Source organism: Anolis sagrei, chromosome 6 (genome assembly GCF_037176765.1).
Source record: "Anolis sagrei isolate rAnoSag1 chromosome 6, rAnoSag1.mat, whole genome shotgun sequence".
NCBI lineage: Eukaryota > Metazoa > Chordata > Lepidosauria > Squamata > Dactyloidae > Anolis > Anolis sagrei.
In genome coordinates, this window is record NC_090026.1 from 41,730,682 (window position 1) to 41,749,972 (window position 19,291).

At 47.1% G+C, this 19,291-nt stretch overlaps 1 long non-coding RNA gene across 1 annotated transcript; it reads left to right on the forward strand.

Annotated features, from left to right (window-relative positions):
• Positions 1-6,862: 6,862 nt before the first annotated feature.
• Positions 6,863-19,191, forward strand: LOC137097266 (uncharacterized). The gene is made up of 4 exons (XR_010910098.1): positions 6,863-6,921; positions 18,523-18,590; positions 18,785-18,842; positions 19,131-19,191. It is a non-coding gene; the product is annotated as an uncharacterized lncRNA (long non-coding RNA).
• Positions 19,192-19,291: the final 100 nt, after the last annotated feature.

Below are 19,291 nucleotides of genomic sequence, written 5' to 3' on the forward strand. Positions count from 1 at the left end.
CTGTGAAGTAAAGTAGGAAAGTAAGGAAATGAAGTAGATATAGGAGGTAAGGAGAGGGAAAAGGGGAGGGGAAAAGAAAAAAAAAACAAAAGGGAGGGAAGAAGGAAAGGGTGAAGGGGGTGGGTAAAGTGCTTCCAGGATCCCCCAGGGTGACCCAGCTGTCTATATATATATCTCCTGTCTTTGCTTATTTTTGTCGTCAGTTTCGTGTTGATACTTCCTTTGAGTTTTGATTACAAATTTCTGATATATACACTATTTATCTGTTTTCTTATCTTACGAATTCCAGAAATATTTTCCAATCAGTTCTTTGAGGTTTTGTTGTGTTGTGCGAACGTTTTTGAGTCAGTATGTCCATATGTATTATGTCCATATTTATTTATCCATGTCCATATTTATTTATCACCCACTGCTCCACTGTGGGTATTTCCTTAGTTCTCCATACTTTGGCTAGAATCATTCTTTTTTTTATTGAAGGTTTTTTTTACAGTGAGGGTTAAAAAAAAGTAGGAGTTTGGGTAAAGAAAGTGGGGTAAGGAGTGGTAGGGAGAGGTTGGGAAGGAGTTGGGTCATGGTAGGTAGGGGAGTGGGTATTTAGGAAAGGCTGGGGAGGTGGAGGTGGGGAGAAAGGAAAGACAGAGTGTTGGCTTCCAGTCGTCTTCATCTTTGGCATTCTAATCTCTTTATGTGGGTAGTTCGAATATTGAGAGGCAAACCCGTTTGCATCTTATTCAGTTGTATCTTGTTCAGTTGTAGTTTTGTTGTATTTTAGCCTATTATTGTGTTTTAATTAACCATTTGTAATTTTTTTGGGTTAAATAGTTTTTTTAGCGGGGTCCAATCTGTTCTTGTTTTCATCATCTTTTGATTCGCCTTCATCAGGTGGGTCAATCTGTCCATGTTCATGATGTAAACTATCTTCAGTAGCCATTGTTCTTGTGTAGGGATCTCCTTAGTTCTCCAGTATCTCACATAACAAATTTGGGCTGCCGTTATTGAGTAGTTGAGAAGTTTCTCTTTGTTAGTTTCCAGATCTATCTCTGTAATTCCTAATAGAAAAAGTTCCGGTTTTAGTTCAATCTTTATTTCTAAATTTCTTTTCAATTATTGCATGTATTTCCCTCCAATAAGATTTCCCAATTCTGCATGACCACCACATGTGGAAAAATGAGCCTTGTTGTTCTTCACATTTCCAGCATAGATCTATATATATAAATCTGTTAGGTGAGTCCAACGGGACAGCAAAACTCTAAAAACCCCCAACGAAACTGACCCAAAATTGCCATGCCCCTAGGACAACCCACTCGGTACAAACTAATCTACTCAAAATTAAAAACAACACAACAACACACAGATAAAACGGCAAAACAACTGAGCATGCGCACTGGCGCAAAGTCCCCAGCGCGCGCACACACATGGCCGAATGGCCAACGCACCCTCCGCACTTCCCTCCCTCCCTTCTGGCTGTGCTCCGCTCCCGAGACGGACGGCCCTCCCTCGCCCCGCCCGGCACAAACACGTCACCACAAACACGCAACCGCCGCCTCCAAGCCCGGCACGCTTCCGCCGCCAACACGCACAGACACAAACACACACACGCACCACGCACCTCCCCGCCGCCCCCTTCCCGCCCACACATGCAACACAACTTCCCCCCGCCCCCTTCCCGCTCACACATGCAACGCAACTTGCCCTCCTTCCTCTTACCCTGCTAACCCCGCCCACGCCGCTGCCAAGCCTCGCCCCCTTCTAACCCTGCCCACCCTCTTCCCCCAGTCAAAACCATCCCTCCCCTCGCCCCCTTCTAACCCCGCTCATGCCGCCGCCAAGCCTCGCCCCCTTCTAACCCCACCCACCCACTTCCCCCAGTGAAAATCATCCCTCTCCCGCCCCTTCTAACCTCGCCCACACCGCCGCCAAGGCTTGCCCCTTCTAACCCCGCCCACCCTCTTCCCCCAGTCAAAACCATCCCTCCCACCTACCCCCTTCTAATCCCGCCCACCCCGCCGCCAAGCCTCGCCCCCTTCTAACCCCGCCCACCCTCTTCCCCCTGTCAAAACCATCCCTCCCCCCGCCCCCTTCTAACCCCACCCACGCCACCGCCAATCCTCGCCCCCTTCTAACTCCGCCCACCCTCCCCCAGTCAAAACCATCCTTCCCCCTGCCCCCTTCTAACCCCGCCCACACCGCTGCAAAGCCTCGCCCCCTTCTAACCCCACCCACCCTCTTCCCCCAGTCAAAACCAACCCTCCCCCCGCCCCCTTCTAACCCCGCCCACGCCACCGCCAAGCCTCGCCCCCTTCTAACCCCGCCCACCCTCTTCCCCAGTCAAAATCATCCCTCCCCCCGCCCCTTCTAACCCCACCCACACCGCCGCCAAGCCTCACCCCCTTCTAACCCTGCCCACCCTCTTCCCCCTGTCAAAACCATCCCTCCCCCGCCCCCTTCTAACCCCGCCCACGCCGCCGCCAAGCCTCGCCCCTTCTAACCCTGCCCACCCTCTTCCCCCTGTCAAAACCATCCCTCCCACCTGCCCCCTTCTAACCCTGCCCACACCGCCGCCAAGCCTCACCCCCTTCTAACCCCACCCACCCTCTTCCCCCAGTCAAAACCATCCCTCCCCCGCCCCCTTCTAACCCCGCCCACGCCGCCGCCAAGCCTCGCCCCCTTCTAACCCTGCCCACCCTCTTCCCCCTGTCAAAACCATCCCTCCCCCACCCGCTTCTAACCCCGCCCACACCGTCGCCAAGCCTTGCCCCCTTCTAACCCCACCCACCCTCTTCCCCCAGTCAAAACCAACCCTCCCCCGCCCCCTTCTAACCCCGCGCACACCACCGCCAAGCCTCGCCCCCTTCTAACCCCGCCCACCCTCTTCCCCAGTCAAAATCATCCCTCCCCCCGCCCCTTCTAACCCCACCCACACCGCCGCCAAGCCTCACCCCCTTCTAACCCTGCTCACCCTCTTCCCCCAGTCAAAACCATCCCTCCCCCGCCCCCTTCTAACCCCGCCCACGCCGCTGCCAAGCCTCGCCCCCTTCTAACCCTGCCCACCCTCTTCCCCCTGTCAAAACCATCCCTCCTACCTGCCCCCTTCTAACCCTGCCCACACCGCCGCCAAGCCTCGCCCCCTTCTAACCCCACCCACCCTCTTCCCCGTCAAAACCATCCCTCCCCCACCCGCTTCTAACCCCGCCCATGCCGCCGCCAAGCCTCGCCCCCTTTTAACCCCACCCACCCTCTTCCCCCTGTCAAAACCATCCCTCCCCCGCCCCCTTCTAACTCTGCCCACGCCAAATGCTCAATTCAGAACTCCTAACTCACAGCCAAGGCTGTTTACAGGAATTGAATCCAAAGACTATAAATGCTGATAGGAAATCAAAACAGAACTGATAGCTACCTATTACAATTGAATTACAACATCATAACACCTGATGAAGACATTGCAAAACAAGGGAAACAAGTTGTGTGTCACTGTCATTGATGTTGTTTATGGAAGAAGATCTTTCGACAACATAGAAAGTGTTATTTTGTGCCACTGTGACGGATATTGTTTAACTGTTGTTTTGGAAGCTCTAAGTTCATTGTGTTGACGAAATATTGATAAACCATGTGTCACTGTTTCTGATGTTGTTTATGAAAGAAGATTTTTCGATAACATAGGAAGTGTTATTTTGTGTCACTGTGCCTGACATTATTTAATTGTGATTTTGGAAGCTCTAGTTTTACTATGTTAACAAAGTATTGAAAAATTATCTTCCAATTATAAACAGTCTCTAATTAATCGTGTGAATGTTCTCATGTTACATTCAATGTAGAAATTCTTAGTCTATATTATTACGCCTAAATATTTTACCTTTGTGACTACTTTAATTCCTGTTTTTTTCCCTGGAGTTTCTCTTTTCTTTCTTTACAAATATTCTTAGTAATAATTTGTGTTTTATTTCTATTTATTTTAAATCCAGCCAATGGTTGATTGGGTTTGCGGAGGACTCGTACAACTAGAAATGGCAGTTTTCCTTCATTTTCTTTTTCCATGGTGAATTGGATGTTTGTGTGTATGCTGTTGAGGTCGTCCAGGAACTTGTTTACTTCTTCTCCTCCATGGCTCAAAATGGTGAAGGTGTCATCCACATATCTGAACTTTTTGTGGCTGTTTCCAGGGCTTGTTTTTCGAAGTGTTCTTTGTAGAATTTTTCTATGACTGGGATGAGAGGTCTCCCCATGGCTAATCCATCTTTCTGTTCATAGAATTCATTGTCCCACCAGAAGTAGCTATGTTTCTATGAACAGAAAAACTGGTCTGGATTGTTAAGGCCCAGGGGATTGAGGGAGGGTTTTTTCAGCAGCAATTTAGTTGTGTATGTTCCAAATTTCCCCAGATATTAATTTTTGCTCCAAAAGACACATTAAACTTATTTGCAGGGGGTGTCTTGTTTTCTTGTGTACAAAAATCTACACCTATTCAAATATAGTCATTTCATCTTCTGTTACATTGTCATATTACAATGTCAATATTATTATTTATAAATATTTAATTATATATTAAAATTAATATTTTATCATTCATTCCTTTGAAGACTGCCCGGAAGCTTCAGTTAGTCCAACGGTCAGCAGCCAGGTTGCTCACCGTAGCAGCATATAGGGAGCATACAACTCCTTTGTTACGCCAGCTCTACTGGTTGCCGATCTGCTACCGAGCACAATTCAAAATGCTGGTTTTAACGTGCTGGTTTTAAAGTGCTGGTTCTGGCCCAGACTACATGTTTGAACATATCTCCTACTACGAATCATCACGAAGTTTCAGATCATCTGGAGAGGCCCTGCTCTTGATCCCACAGCTATCGCAAACACGATTGGTGGAGACGAGAAACAGGGCCTTCTCAACAGTGGCTCCCCGTCTGTGGAATTCCCTCCCCAAAGACATCGGATTAGCCACCTCCCTCCTGCCCTTTAGAAGGAAACTCAAGACTTGGCTGTGGGACCTTGCATTTGGCCATTGAATAGTGGCTTGTATAAAGAAGACATAAGCAATTTCGAAGTGACAATGAATTGACCCGGATCCGGATTTTAATTGGCGTGTTTTAACAACTGCTTATTTAATGTTTTGTTTTAATCAATTTGTTGATTGTTCTTATCATTATGATGGCACCAAATGGTGTTTGCTGTGAGGCCGCCCTAAGTCTCCCCTCTGGCGTGAGAAGGGCAGGGTACAAGTATATGAAATAAAATAAATAAATTATGTCTGTCCTGTCTTGTAATGGATGTATTATTAGTAAATGCCTCAATCTAGCTGATGACCTTAACTGGGACTTATTTTGGGGTAGTTCTTATTTACAACATATTGAAATATCATGCTGGGGCTTATTTTATGGTTATGCTTTATTATATATAACTTTTGGGCAATGCTGAAATTAGTGTGAGTCTTATAATTGATGGCATCTTAGAATTTTTTATATGAGAGAGGCCAGTGATTCCGGTTTGGGAATCACTGGCCTCTCTCATTTGAGGCCAGTTTGGGCCAGTGATTCCGAAGCCTTTTCGGTCATGGAACCCACACATGCCTTCTTTTTTGGTGTCAGGAGCGACTTGAGAAACTTCTGGTGTGAGAGAATTGACCGTCTGCAAGGACATTGTCCAGAGGGCACCCGGATGTTTTGACGTTTTACTATCCTTCTGGGAGGCTTCTCTCATGTCCCCACATGGGGAGCTGGAGCTGACAGAGGGAGCTCATCCATGCTCTCCCCAGATTCAAACCTCTGACCTGTCGGTCTTCAGTCCTCCCGGCACAAGGGTTTAACCCATTTGCGCCACCAGGGGCTCCTATGGAACCCTTTAGAAGACATTTCTTTCCTGCAGAACCCTAACGCTTTCTGTATCTTTTAAACCAAGCATTAGGAATTCACAAAGTTCTTCCTTTTTTCTATTTCTATTACCTGAGTTTTCTGTATAATTCAATATGTTTGGACATGAAGAGAAAATATTTAAAGTATAACCACAAACCATCGTTTTAGTTTTGAAAGAGGGTTTGATGTCTGACAGCTGCAGAGATAAATCTAGGGTGGTATTCAACTGCCACACCGTGTTTGGTGGAAGAATAAGAAGAAAAAGGTTTCGGAGATCACCTGCGCTCCCCATTCCTTCTCATTAGAGAAATCCAATATTGAGTTGTGTGTAGATTGATTTTAAAACCCCTTTAAATATGATTTTAAGATTTTTTGTGGAACCCTTATCGCTCCATGCAACAGTTTGGGAGCCAGTGTGAGTCTAGGCATTAATTAAGAGCCTGTGGGAGGGGCTTAGCTGTGGGAGGGGCGGGAGGGAGGGGCCTCAGGGAGGGAGGGATGTGTATGCAAATTAGGTTGCAGAAGTGGGTTGTGAGGGGAGAGGGTATTTGCATGTGGGTGCTGATTGGCTGGTGGAGGAGATAGTGGGAGGGGCCCTTGGAATGGAGTGGTTTCTATGCAGAGTGGAGATTTGCATATAGGCGCTCATTGGGTGAGCTGAGTGTGAGTGTGGAAAGGGCCAGCCAGACACCAGCCACACGCAAATCCCACTCATCCTCCCAATCCCAAACTCCTGCCACTCAGTCTGCATGCAGACCCCAGTTGCTAGCACTCTCCCTCTCCCACCCTCTCTCCCAGTGGCAGCCAGTTCCAAGGGTCAATCCCTTGCTAGAGTCCCTTGGAGTGGAGAAGACGGATGCCCTCATGGTGCCCCGTGGACTTCCTGGACCATCAGCCTGGTCCCTGTTGAAGGGAGGGGACGGGGGGCTTGCAGGACCCCTGGATGGGATGGGCTGCCCCAGTCTCTCACACTTTGTGGCCTTCTCTTGCCCCTTTCAGCTCTTCAGAGCCACAAGGAACTTGCGCGGAGGAGCCCTCTCTCCGGACATGCTTCATCCAAGTACTGCCAGCATTTGAGGTAAGAGGAAGGTGGCCTTTTAGAAATACAGGTAGTCCCCAAGTTATAAACAAGATAGGTTCTATAGATGTGGGACCATTTTTAAGGTGTTACTCCTATCTATCTATCTATCTATCTATCTATCTATCTATCCAAAACAATTTTTATTGATCAGTCGATTCATCAAAACACACGATGTAAACACAGCATACAGTATACATCTAGTCTGAGTAAAAATATAAATATACAAGTACAGAGGGAAAAAGTGTGGGTGGCCAACTTGTAACTAAATATACCTTGTTTATACATCAAATGTCCTCATCCCCCTTATACTGTGTACTAATTTGATCAATATACTCCTTTTAGCCGTATATACTTGAGTATAAGCCGACCCGAATATAAGCCGAGGCACCTAATTTTATCCCAAAAAAAGGGAAAACTTATTGACTCGAGTATAAGCCGAGGGTGGGAAATGCAGCAGCTACTGGTAAATTTCAAAATAAAAAATAGATACATTATTATTAAAATTACATTAATTGAGACATCAGCAGGTTAAATGGTTTTGAATATTTGCCATATTTCAAAGTAAAACAGTAAACAAGCCATGTAGATGGAAAAGGGGGGGGGGGGCAAAAAAAGCAATATGGTATGAACAGTAACTTTATAATAATGGGGACTCAGGCTGGCTTCCAACATAGTAACAGGCAAACATTAAATGCCTATATAAACAAAAAACTATAAAAAATTTAAACAAAAGACAATACTAAACATGGTAGGGTGCCCCCGGTGGCGCAGTGGGTTAAAGCACTGAGCTGCTGAGCTTGTTGATCGAAAGGTCGCAGGTTCGATTCCGGGGAGCGGCGTGAGCTTCCGCTGTCAGCCCTAGCTTCCAATCTAGCAGTTTGAAAAACATGCAAATATGAGTAGATCAATAGGTACCGCTCCGTCAGGAAGGTAACGGCGCTCCATGCAGTCATGCCGGCCACATGACCTTGGAGGTGTCTACGGACAACGCTGGCTCTTCGGCTTAGAAATGGAGATGAGCACCACACCCCAGAGTCAGACATGACTGGACTTAATGTCAGGGAACTACCTTTACCTTTACCTAAATATGGTAGAATGAGTTAAAATAAACAGTTGCATTAATTATCATTAAAAGCAATTTAAAAACCATCCGAGGTAAAATGTCATATCAGTTCCCTTTTGCCTTCTCTCAGGTTCCTATTGATGCAGCCTAGAACGGCACTGGCCTTTTCAGCTGCAGCATCACACTATTGTCTCATGTTCAGTTCGTGGTTCTAAGACTCCTTTCATAGAATCCTAGAATTGGAAGGGGACTCTAAAGAGCCATCTAGTCCAACCTCCTACATTCTGCCTTCATGTAGGGAAAGCACAATCAAAGCACCCCCAACAGATGGCCATTCAGCCTTGATATTAATATTAATATTGATAATGATAGTAATAATAGAGTTGGAAGGGAGCTCTAAAGGCCATCTAGTCCAACCCCCTTCATTCTGCCTTCATGCAGGGAAAGCACAATAAAGCACCCCCAACAGATGGCCATCCAGTCTTAATATTAATATGAATAAAAATAATAGATTTGGAAGGGAGCTCTAAAGGCTATCTAATCCAACCTCCTTCATGTAGCAAAAGCACGATCTTTGTAGGACACCTCCTGGTCTCAGAAAGCAGGCAAGCGAGCAGGCAGTGAGGCCGGGTGAAAGCTGAATGGAGCTGGCTATGGAGGCCTGTGCTGGCTGCGGAGGCCAGTGCAGGCCTTTGCAGCCAGCGCAGGCTTCCGCAGGCCTCCACAGCCACAGAAGTCAGGCAGACAGGCAGGCTGCTGCAAGCGGAGGTCCTCCTCCGCGGCGTCGGCTGCATCCTCCTCTCACTGCGCACGCCTCTGCAAGAGCGAGCGGAGGACACAGCCGACGGAGCAGAGAAGGACCTCCACTTGCAGCAGCTTGCCTGCCTCCTTACCTTCTGTGTCTGCGAAGACCTGTGGAAGCCTGCACTGGCTGCGAAGGCCTGCGCTGGTTTCTGCTGCCCTCCGCAACCAGCTCCAAGCGACCTCACTTTTGGCGAGGGCACCTGGCTGGCGAGTGCACCTGCTGCCACTGCCCCTTCCGACGAGGCTGCCTCCTTCCTTACAAATGGAGACCCAAGGTAGCCTCGCCGGAAGCTGTGGTGGGTGCACTTGCCAGCCACTTCTCTGGCCCGAGGCTGAAAAAGGAAGTGCAAGGCTCGCCTGCGGGCTCCGCTGCCCCTGCAGCCGCCATACGTCCACCTCCTTTGGCCTACTCCATGGAAGCAAAGGCCAGCCAGCTTCGAAGCCCCCAGGCTCCGCTGCTCGGCTTGATTCAAATATAAGCCGAAGGGGACTTTTTGAGCCCAAAAATAGGGCTGAAAAACTCGGCTTATATTCGAGTATATACGGTACTCCTTTTAGATGCTTTATACAAATAAAGGGCAACTTTTGTTGTTAAAACAGGGTTATAACCAGCTAGTATAAATGTGGTTTTGGCCGTTGCATCCCAGCTCGTTTTATGACAAACGAAAGGCCATAAATGTTGTTTCCTTTCTTTATCATACAAACAGTAGTTATGTAATATGTGGTTCAGATTGTCAACCAGCATTGGTGGCGCCACAGACACAGAGTCTTTCTTTGGGTAGGATATGATTGATAGAATGAAATAAAATGCAAAGATACAGAATGGGGGACGCATGTGAAAAAGATCTTTAGGTCCTCATGGACAACAAGTTAAACATAAGCCAACAATGGGATGCGGCGGCAAAAAGAGCTGGACATGTTTAGCCTGAAGAAGAGAAGGCTGAGAGGAGACATGATAGCCATGTATAAATATGTGAGAGGAAGTCATAGGGAGGAGGGAGCAAGCTTGTTTTCTACTGTCCTGGAGACTAGGATGCGGAACAGAGGCTTCAAACTACAAGAAAGGAGATTCTACCTGAACATTAGGAAGAACTTCCTGACTGTGAGAGCTGTTCAGCAGTGGAACTCTCTGCCCTGGAGTGTGGTGGAGGCTCCTTCTTTGGAGGCTTTTAAACAGAGGCAGGATGGCCATCTGTTGGGGGTGCTTTGAATGCAATTGTCCTGCTTCTTGGAAGGGGGTTGGACTGGATGGCCCACGAGGTCTCTTCCAACTCTATGATTCTATTGGATTTTAACTATGTTTTGACTTCTGTATTGTATGTTTTATATGCTGTAAGTCGCCTTGGGTCCACTTGCGGAAAAATACCGGGTAGAAACATCTTAAATAAATAGACAAATAAATAATTACATGGCCGACTCATGAAATTAAAAAAATCATATGAAAAAGTGACCAAAAGGAACATCAGAGATTTAAAAGGTGGACCAATATTAACAAAATGGGTTACAACTGGGAGAACTGTAGGGTACTAGACTTGGGCAATGAAGTTTTTTTTTGTCGTGTCAGGAGCGACCTGAGAAATTGCAAGTCGCTTCTGGTGTGAAAGAATTGGCTGTCTGCAAGGACGTTGCCCAGGGGATGCCCGGATGATTTGATGTTTTATCATCCTTGTGGGAGGCTTCTCTCGTGTCCCCGGATGAGGAGCTGGAGATGATAGAGGGAACTCATCCGCCTCTCCCCGGATTCGAACCTGTGGCCTGTTGGTCTTCAGTCCTGCCGGCACAGCGGTTTAACCCACTGTGGCACCGGGGACTCCATCAATAAAGATGAAATGCCTAGATATGGGATGGGTGACCTCTGACTTGACCACAGTCCATATGAAATGGAATTAGTTGTCTTAATTGACCGCAGACTGAACCTGAGTCAAGAGTCTATTGCAGCAGCTTTCCAAGTCCACGCTGTTCTAGGCTGCATTAATGGAAACCCAGGGTTGAGATGGAGCGATGTCCTAGTCCTACTCCCTTCTGCTTTGGTCAGACCTCTTCACCTGGAATAACTCTGTGTCTAGTTCTGGGTAAAGCCATTGAAGAATTGGGTTGCTTTGAGTTTTCCGGACTGTATGTCCATGTTCCAGAAGCATTCTCTCCTGACGTTTTGCCCATATCTATGGCAAGCATCCTCGGGAAATCCTTTGTTGGGAGGTGCTTAGATGGCTCTGATTGTTTCCTGTCTGCTTGAGGCAAGCATGAATGTTGAAAATGATCACCTCGATTAGCATTGAATAACCTTGCAGCTCAAGGCTTGGCTGTTTCCTGCCAGGGGGAATCCTTTGTTGGGATGTGCTTAGCTGGCCCTGATTGTTTCCAGTCCGGAATTCCCCTGTCTTTTGAGTGTTGTTCTTTACTTACTGTCCTGATTTTACAGTTGTTTAAATACTGGTAGCCAGGTTTTGTTCATTTTCATGGTTCCCTCCTTTCTGTTGAAATTGCCCACATGGTTGCAGATTTCAATGGCTTCTCTGTGTAGTCTGACATGGTGGTTGTTAGAGTGGTCCAGCATTTCTGTGTTCTCAAATAATATGCTGTGTCCAGGTTGGTTCATCAGGTGCTCTGCTGAAGTCTTGGGTTGAATTAGTCTGCAGTGCCTTTCATGTTCCTTGATTTGTGTAGACTTGTCCACAGCTGCATGGTATACGGCAGCTCCTGCAGAGGTGAGAGTATCTCTCTTATCCTTTGCTGAACGTAGCAACTCAAATGGCATCCTGCTTCTCACCAAATGTGCAGAGCACAACCTTGTCATCACCAACACGCTCTTCTGCCAGAAAAACAAGTTCAAGACATCATGGAAGCACCCCCGGTCAAAGCATTGGCACCTCTTAGACTATGTAATAACACGCGCCAGAGACCGCCGTGACGTGCTCCTCACAAGAGCCATGACAGGTGCTGACGACTGCTGGACTGACCACAGGCTAATTCGATCCTCGATGGCTATCAAGATCGCTCCCAAGCGCAGACTCCAAGGAAGGAAGGCAAGGCGCAAAATGAACACCCAAGCCCTTCAGGAGCCCTCCAGACGAGCCCATCTCCAAACAGCACTCAAGGACCATCTACCCACAGTACACCCCGAAAATGTCGAGGAACATTGGAACAAACTGAAGACCTCCATCATTCAAGCCTGCGAAGAAACTATTGGATACCAAGCCAAGAAACATCAAGACTGGTTTGATGAAAATGACATCGAGATCCAACAGCTAATTGACAAGAAAAGGAAAGCCTTCCAAGCATGGCAGAGAGACATCAACTGTGCTGCTAAGAAAAAGATCTATACCAGTGCAAAAGCTGAGGTCCAGAGAAGGACAAGAGAACTCAAGAACATCTGGTGGACAAAGAAGGCCGAAGAAATCCAACACCTGGCAGATACCCATAATGCTCAGGGATTTTTCAAAGCCACAAAGGTCATCTACGGACCAAGAAACCATGGCATACAGCCTCTACGCTCATCAGATGGAACCAAACTCCTGAAGGACCAAAACTCAATTGCACTACGTTGGAAAGAACACTACCAAAGCCTCCTGAACCGCAGCTCCAATGTGGCCGAAGAGGTCCTCTCACAAATCCCACAACAACAAACCAGGGATGAGCTTGCAGCACTGCCTAGTTTGGAAGAAGTCAGCAATGCCATCAACCAACAGAAGAATAACAAAGCCAGTGGACCAGATGGGATCCCTGCTGAAATCTTTAAAGAGGGAGGACCTGAGCTGACACACCAACTCCACCAGCTCATAGAAAAAGTGTGGGTGACCGAGAAAATCCCAGCAGATTTCAAGGACGCCACCATCATCACCCTCTTCAAAAAAGGGGAAAGAACAGACTGCGGAAACTATCGAGGTATCTCCCTTCTAACCTCCGCTGGGAAAATCCTCGCAAGAATCCTTGCAAACCGCCTTCTGCCCCTCTCAGAAGACACCCTCCCAGAATCTCAGAATGGCTTCTGCACGACAGCTCCAAGAAAAATGCAGGGAACAAAACCAACCTCTGTACATGGCATTCATCGACCTTGCAAAGGCATTCGACACAGTGAATCGCAGCGCTCTCTGGACCATCCTCCACAAAATCGGGTGCCCTAACAAATTTGTGAACATCCTGCGGCTCCTCCATGATGACATGATGGCAACAGTCTTGGACAGCAGTGGCTCCCAAAGTGACCCATTTAAAGTGGAATCCGGTGTCAAACAGGGATGTGTTATTGCCCCAACTCTATTCTCCATCTTCATCGCTATGATACTTCACCTTGTTGACTGGAGGCTTCCCACCGGAGTGGAAATAATCTATCGGACAGATGGCAAGCTATTCAACCTCAGCAGACTGAAAGCCAAAACCAAGGTTATAACAACAGCTGTTATAGAACTCCAGTATGCTGATGACAATATCGTCTGTGCGCATTCAGAAGAAGATCTACAAGCCACTCTAAACACCTTCGCAGAAGCATATGAGAAGCTCGGCCTGTCACTGAACATTGAGAAAACCAAGGTGCTGTTCCAGCAGTCACCAGCCCATCCCTCTCCAATGCCAGTAATACAGCTTAATGGCGTAACATTAGAAAATGTGGACCATTTCCGCTACCTTGGCAGCCACCTCTCCACCAAAGTCAACATCGACGCCGAAATACAACACCGCCTGAGCTCTGCAAGTGCAGCATTTTCCAGAATGAAGCAGAGAGTGTTTGAGGACCGGGACATCCGTAGGGAGACCAAGGTGCTTGTCTATAAAGCTATTGTCCTCCCAACCCTGCTCTATGCCTGTGAGACGTGGACTGTCTACAGACGTCACATGCAGCTCCTGGAACGTTTCCATCAGCGCTGCCTCCGGAAAATCCTGCAAATCTCCTGGGAAGACAAGCGGACAAACGTCAGTGTGCTGGAAGAAGCAAAGACCACCAGCATTGAAGCGATGGTCCTCCAACATCAACTCTGCTGGGCCGGCCACGTTGTCCGGATGCCTGACCACCATCTCCCAAAGCAGTTGCTCTACTCCGAACTTAAGAACGGAAAACGGAATGTTGGTGGGCAGGAAAAGAGATTTAAAGATGGGCTCAAAGCCAACCTTAAAAACTCTGGCATAGACACTGAGAACTGGGAAGCCCTGGCCCTTGAGCGCTCCAGCTGGAGGACAGCTGTGACCAGCAGTGCTGCAGAATTTGAGGAGGCACGAGTGGAGGGTGAAAGAGAGAAACGTGCCAGGAGGAAAGCGCGTCAAGCCAACCCCGACCGGGACCGCCTTCCACCTGGAAACCAATGCCCTCACTGTGGAAGAAGATGCAGAGCAAGAATAGGGCTCCACAGCCACATACGGACCCACAAGGAAATCCATAATGGAAGACCATCTTACTCGTCCAACGAGGGATCGCCTAAGTAAGTAAGTAAGTAAGTAAGTAAGTAAGGTTGCAGATTTCAATGGCTTCTCTGTGTAGTCTGACATAGTGGTTGTGAGAGTGGTCCAGCATTTCTGTGTCCTCAAATAGTATGTTGTGTCCAGGTTGGTTCATCAGGTGCTCTGCTGAAGTCTTGGGTTGAATTAGTCTGCAGTGCCTTTCATGTTCCTTGATTTGTGTAGACTTGTCCACAGCTGCATGGTATACGGCAGCTCCTGCAGAGGTGAGAGGATCTCTCTTATCCTTTGCTGAACGTAGCATTTGTTGGATTTTCTTAGTGGGTCTATAGATAGTAGGCTTGGGCGGTTTCGTTCGTTACTTTCGTAATTCATTATTAATTCATATTTCAATTAGCTTACGATCCAATATTGAGCCATGCAGGACTACTGTGAGGAGTAATTAAAAATCGAAACAATTTTTCCAATTTATTTCGTAATGTTTCGTAATTGTTTCGTAATTGGTTCAAAATTGTTTTGAAATTGTTTCGTAATTGTTTCATAATTATTTCCGTATGTCTGGTGCAAGTTTTATAGTTGTTGTTTGTTTTATCAATGATAAAAAATAAATTATCACACCAACAGTCAACAACAGAGGGAGAGGGAAGCTTCAGAAGTTCCCCCTGTCCCATTTGGAGGGTTTTTTAGCATATTGCGCAATCGCGTCCGCCATTAACGAATCGATTCGTAATTTTACGAAATTTCGTATATTTCGAACTTTTTTAAAGGAAAATTTCGGAATTCTTTAAAAAAACGAAACACAAGGGCCCCCCTAAAAACGAAACGAGTTTTGAACCAAATTTTTTCGTTGTTACCCAAGCCTAATAGATAGTTTGTAGGTTGTGTTTGTTCATCAGCTTCTTTCTCTGTGGTCAGTGGTTCCCTTGATGTATGGTAAGAACACGTTTCCTCTGGATGGATCTTTGTCTTTACTCTCGTGGCTCGTTCTCGGTCTTGCAGCTCTTCTGATGTCAGTGGTGAAGTAGCCATAGGCCCGTTGAGCCCAGTTTAGATGGTTCAATTCACCTTGGAGGAGGTGGGGTTTGCAGATTCTTTTTGCATGCTCTGCCAGGGCTTTAATTGTGCTTCTTTTCTGACTTGGGTAAAAGAAGATGGCCACCATTTCCCCTTGGGTTCCTCCATCTCGTTCGCTCCTTGTCTCTCACAGAAGCTGGGCCAAGGCAGTGGTCGGTATCCAAGAAAGTAGGGCTATTCTGGGTTGTTGTAGGTTTTTTCGGGCTATATGGTCATGTTCTAGAGGCATTATCTCCTGAAGTTTCGTCTGCATCTATGGCAAGCATCCTCAGAGGTAATGAGGTCTGTTGGAACTAGGAAAATGGGTTTATATATCTGTGGAATGACCAGGGTGGGACAAAGAACTCTTGTCTGTTGGAGCTAGGTGTGAATGTTTCAACTGACCACCTTGATTAGCATTTGATGGCCTGGCAGTGCCTGGGAGAATGTTTTGTTGAGAGGTGATTAGATGTCCTTGATTGTTTCCTCTCTGTTGTAATTTTAGAGTATTTTAATACACGTAGCCAGATTTTGTCCATTTTCATGGTTTCCTCCTTTCTGTTGAAATTGTCCACATGCCTGAGGATTTCAGTGGCTTCTCTGAGTAGTCTGACATGGTGGTTGTTAGAGTGGTCCAGCATTTCTGTATTCTCAAATAATATGCTGTGTCCAGGTTGGTTCATCAGGTGCTCTGCTATGGCTGACTTCTCTGGTTGAAGTAGTCTGCAGTGCCTTTCATGTTCCTTGATTCGTGTCCGGGCAATGCTGCGTTTGGTGGTCCCTATGTAGACTTGTCCACAGCTGCATGGTATACGGTAGACTCCTGCAGAAGTGAGAGGATCCCTTTTGTCCATTGCCGAACGTAGCATTTGTTGGATTTTCTTGGTGGGTCTGTAGATAGTTTGTATATTGTGTTTCCTCATCAGCTTCCCAATGCGGTCAGTGGTTCCCTTGATGTATTGCAAGAACACTTTTCGTCTGGATGAATCTTTGTCTTTACTCTCGTGGCTTGTTCTCGGTCTTGCAGCTCTTCTGATGTCTAAGGTATAGTATCCATTGGCCTGTAGAGCCCAATTTAGGTGGTTCAGTTCATCTTGGAGGAGGTGGGGTTCGCACATTCTGCCAAGGCTTTAATGGTGCTTCTTTTTTGACTTGGGTGATGGTTGGAGTTTGTATGTAGATATCTATCTCTGTGTGTGGGGTTTCTGTAAATGGTGTGACCCAATTGTTGATCCGGTTTGCGGATGACTAGGACATCTAGAAAAGGCAGTTTTTCTTCATTTTCTTTTTCCATGGTGAATTGGATGTTTGGGTGGATGCTGTTAAGACGGTCCAGGAACCTGTTTAGTTCTTCTTCACTATGGCTCCAAATCGTGAAAGTGTCATCCACATATCTGAACCATATCGTGGGCTTTTTTGTTGCTGTTTCCAGGGCTTGTTTTTCAAAGTGTTCCATGTAGAAATTAGCTATGACCGGGTTGAGGGGGCTCCCCATAGCTACTCCATCTTTTTGTTCGTAGAATTCATTGTCCCACTGAAAGTAGCTGGTGGTGAGGCAATGGTGAAACAGAGCTGTGATGTCTTCTGGGAACTTCTGGTTGATTGGTGCCATGGTGTCTGCTACCAGGACCATGGTAAATAGAGACACCACATCAAAGCTGATCAGTTTATCGTTGGTATTTAGCTTGAGATTGCTGATTTTTTCTATGAAGTGGGCTGAGTCCTTGATGTAGAGTGTAGTGAGCCCAATATGGCTTTGTAACTGTGCTACAAGAAGTTTTGCTAAGTTGTATGTGGGGGATCCAATGGCACTCACGATGGGTCTGAGTGGGGTGGAGTCCTCATGGATTTTTGGGAGTCCATAAAGCCTAGGTGGAAGGGCTTCCGATTTACATAGCCGTTGTCGTATGCCAAAGTTTATTGAGGAGTTGGAAGCTTTTAAGCAGAGGCTGGATGGCCATCTGTCAGGGGTGATTTGAATGCAATATTCCTGCTTCTTGGCAGGGGGTTGGACTGGATGGCCCATGAGGTCTCTTTTAACTCTTTGATTCTTTGATTCTATGTTGATTTTTCTGGTTATTTTGGAAGTTGGGTCTTGTTTAAGTTTTCTGTATATAATAGGATCCAAGAGTTTTCTGATCTTCTCCTTGTATTGTTCTGTATAGCATTCCCCTTGTCTACTGGGAGAATGATGTTATCAGGATCTGAGTTGAGGTCTCTGATGGCTTGTCTTTCCTCCCTTGTTATGTTACTGGAGGGAAGTTTTGCCTTTTTCAGGATCCTTGCTGTTTCCCCTCTTGCTTCTTCCTGAGGGAGGCGATAAATTGCTGATTCGACATTGGCAATGATGTTTTTTACTGGGATACTGGTGGCAGTTACAGCAAAATTTCCACCTTTCGTTAGTATGGATACTTGGTCTTCAGAGAATTGTCTGTCTGTCAGGTTGATGATGGTCCGCGATGTATCCACTTCTGGTTTCGGGTGTTGCTTTTGGCGTTTGTGGAATTTTTGTTTTTGTCTGTTGGTGTGGACAACCATGCTTTTCTCCATTTTTCTGCAAGTGAGGTTATCTATTTTGTCCCAGTCCTGAGAATTCATCTTCTGGCGGATGTTGATATGGAGGTGCAACAGTTCCTTATCTATGTTTGCGAGTTCTTTGCGGATGGTGTGAATTCTCTCTCGTAAGAGGTTGCATTCCAGGCGGTCATATATCCGGTGAGCCTGTGGTGTTTTGAAAGTCCTTTCAGAATTAAAGCAGCTTTGAGACAAACCTATCGTGAGGTTTTCTTGGCCAGATTTGTTCAGAGGAGATTGTTTTTGCCTTCCTCTGCGACCAAGAAAGTGGATTTTGATGGGAAAGTGGGGATTCAAATCCTGGCATCTACGATTGCGGTCCAAAGCTCAGACCACTGTAGCACACTGGCCAAAATGTACAGGGCTTGTCTGGGATATGAATATGGGACATCATGCTCCTACATACAGTATTAAGTCCCAATCTTAATCAGAGGTATCTGCAAATAAGACTGAGAAAGATTCCTGCTTTCTACTAACTAGCAGCTTCCTATAGAACCAAGAGAAATACTGAAGATGTCGAGTAATGGCCCTGATGCATTGCTGTTAAGAACTTAGGGCTATTCCGTTGTGGTCCCCAGGTGGGCCTTCTCTGAAGAGGGGTGGGAATCCTGGAGCCCTCAGGAGTTGTTTGACTGCAAATCCCAGCAGAAAGATTTGGCAGAAGGAAAAGCCCTTCTTCAGTAAAGTCTTGAGACCCCCCCCCCTTCCTTTCTCTGCAGTTTCTGGGGAGAGAGGACCTCCCCTTGGAGTCTAGCAGCCTGGTGGCCATCTGCGAGACTTCAGAGAGGTACCTCCTGTCCATGTTCTTGGGGAGAGGGCATGCTGGGGTCTGGGGGGTTTGGGCCCGGATATCTGGAGGGGGCCCTCCCAGGATGTTGCCTTCCTCCCATGGGCTGGCAAGATCCTTGGGATGGGGCTTGCCTCTCTTGGAGGGAATAGAAGGGAGAAGCTGAGTTCCTCTTCTGCCCCTTGCCTTTCTAGCAGCTTCATATCGGAGAGAATCCCAACTCCTCCACAGAAAGAACTACCCAGGGAGTTGGTGAGTGAAAAAAAGAGGCTGGAAAGGGGGGAGATTGCCTCTCTTCGTCCTTTGGGAAATGGATTCAGGCTCAGGGCCATCCCAAGACCCCTTGAGTTCTAGGTGGCTCTTTGCTGAAGAGGCCTCCTTCAGTGCTCAACTGTTGTTGGAGTGCAAGTCCAAACAGCCCCAGGCAGTGTGTCACTGGGGAGGAAGGCTGGGGGTTTCAGTCCAATTCTCTTTGGGAGAAAGGGGGGGGGGGTTGGCAAAGAACACAGCCCTCAATTCCCACTTCTTCCCACTCAATAGGGCTCCAAAGACGTTGGTGTTCCTTCGGAGCTGTTGGTGCAGGAGGGGGCGGCCCAGGACCTCGAGAATGAGAGGTACATCCCAGGTTCAGGGCCACATCGCAGTCAGAGATCCTCTCACTCCCTCCCTCAATTGTGTCCAGGGGGGTCTTCAGCGTGCAG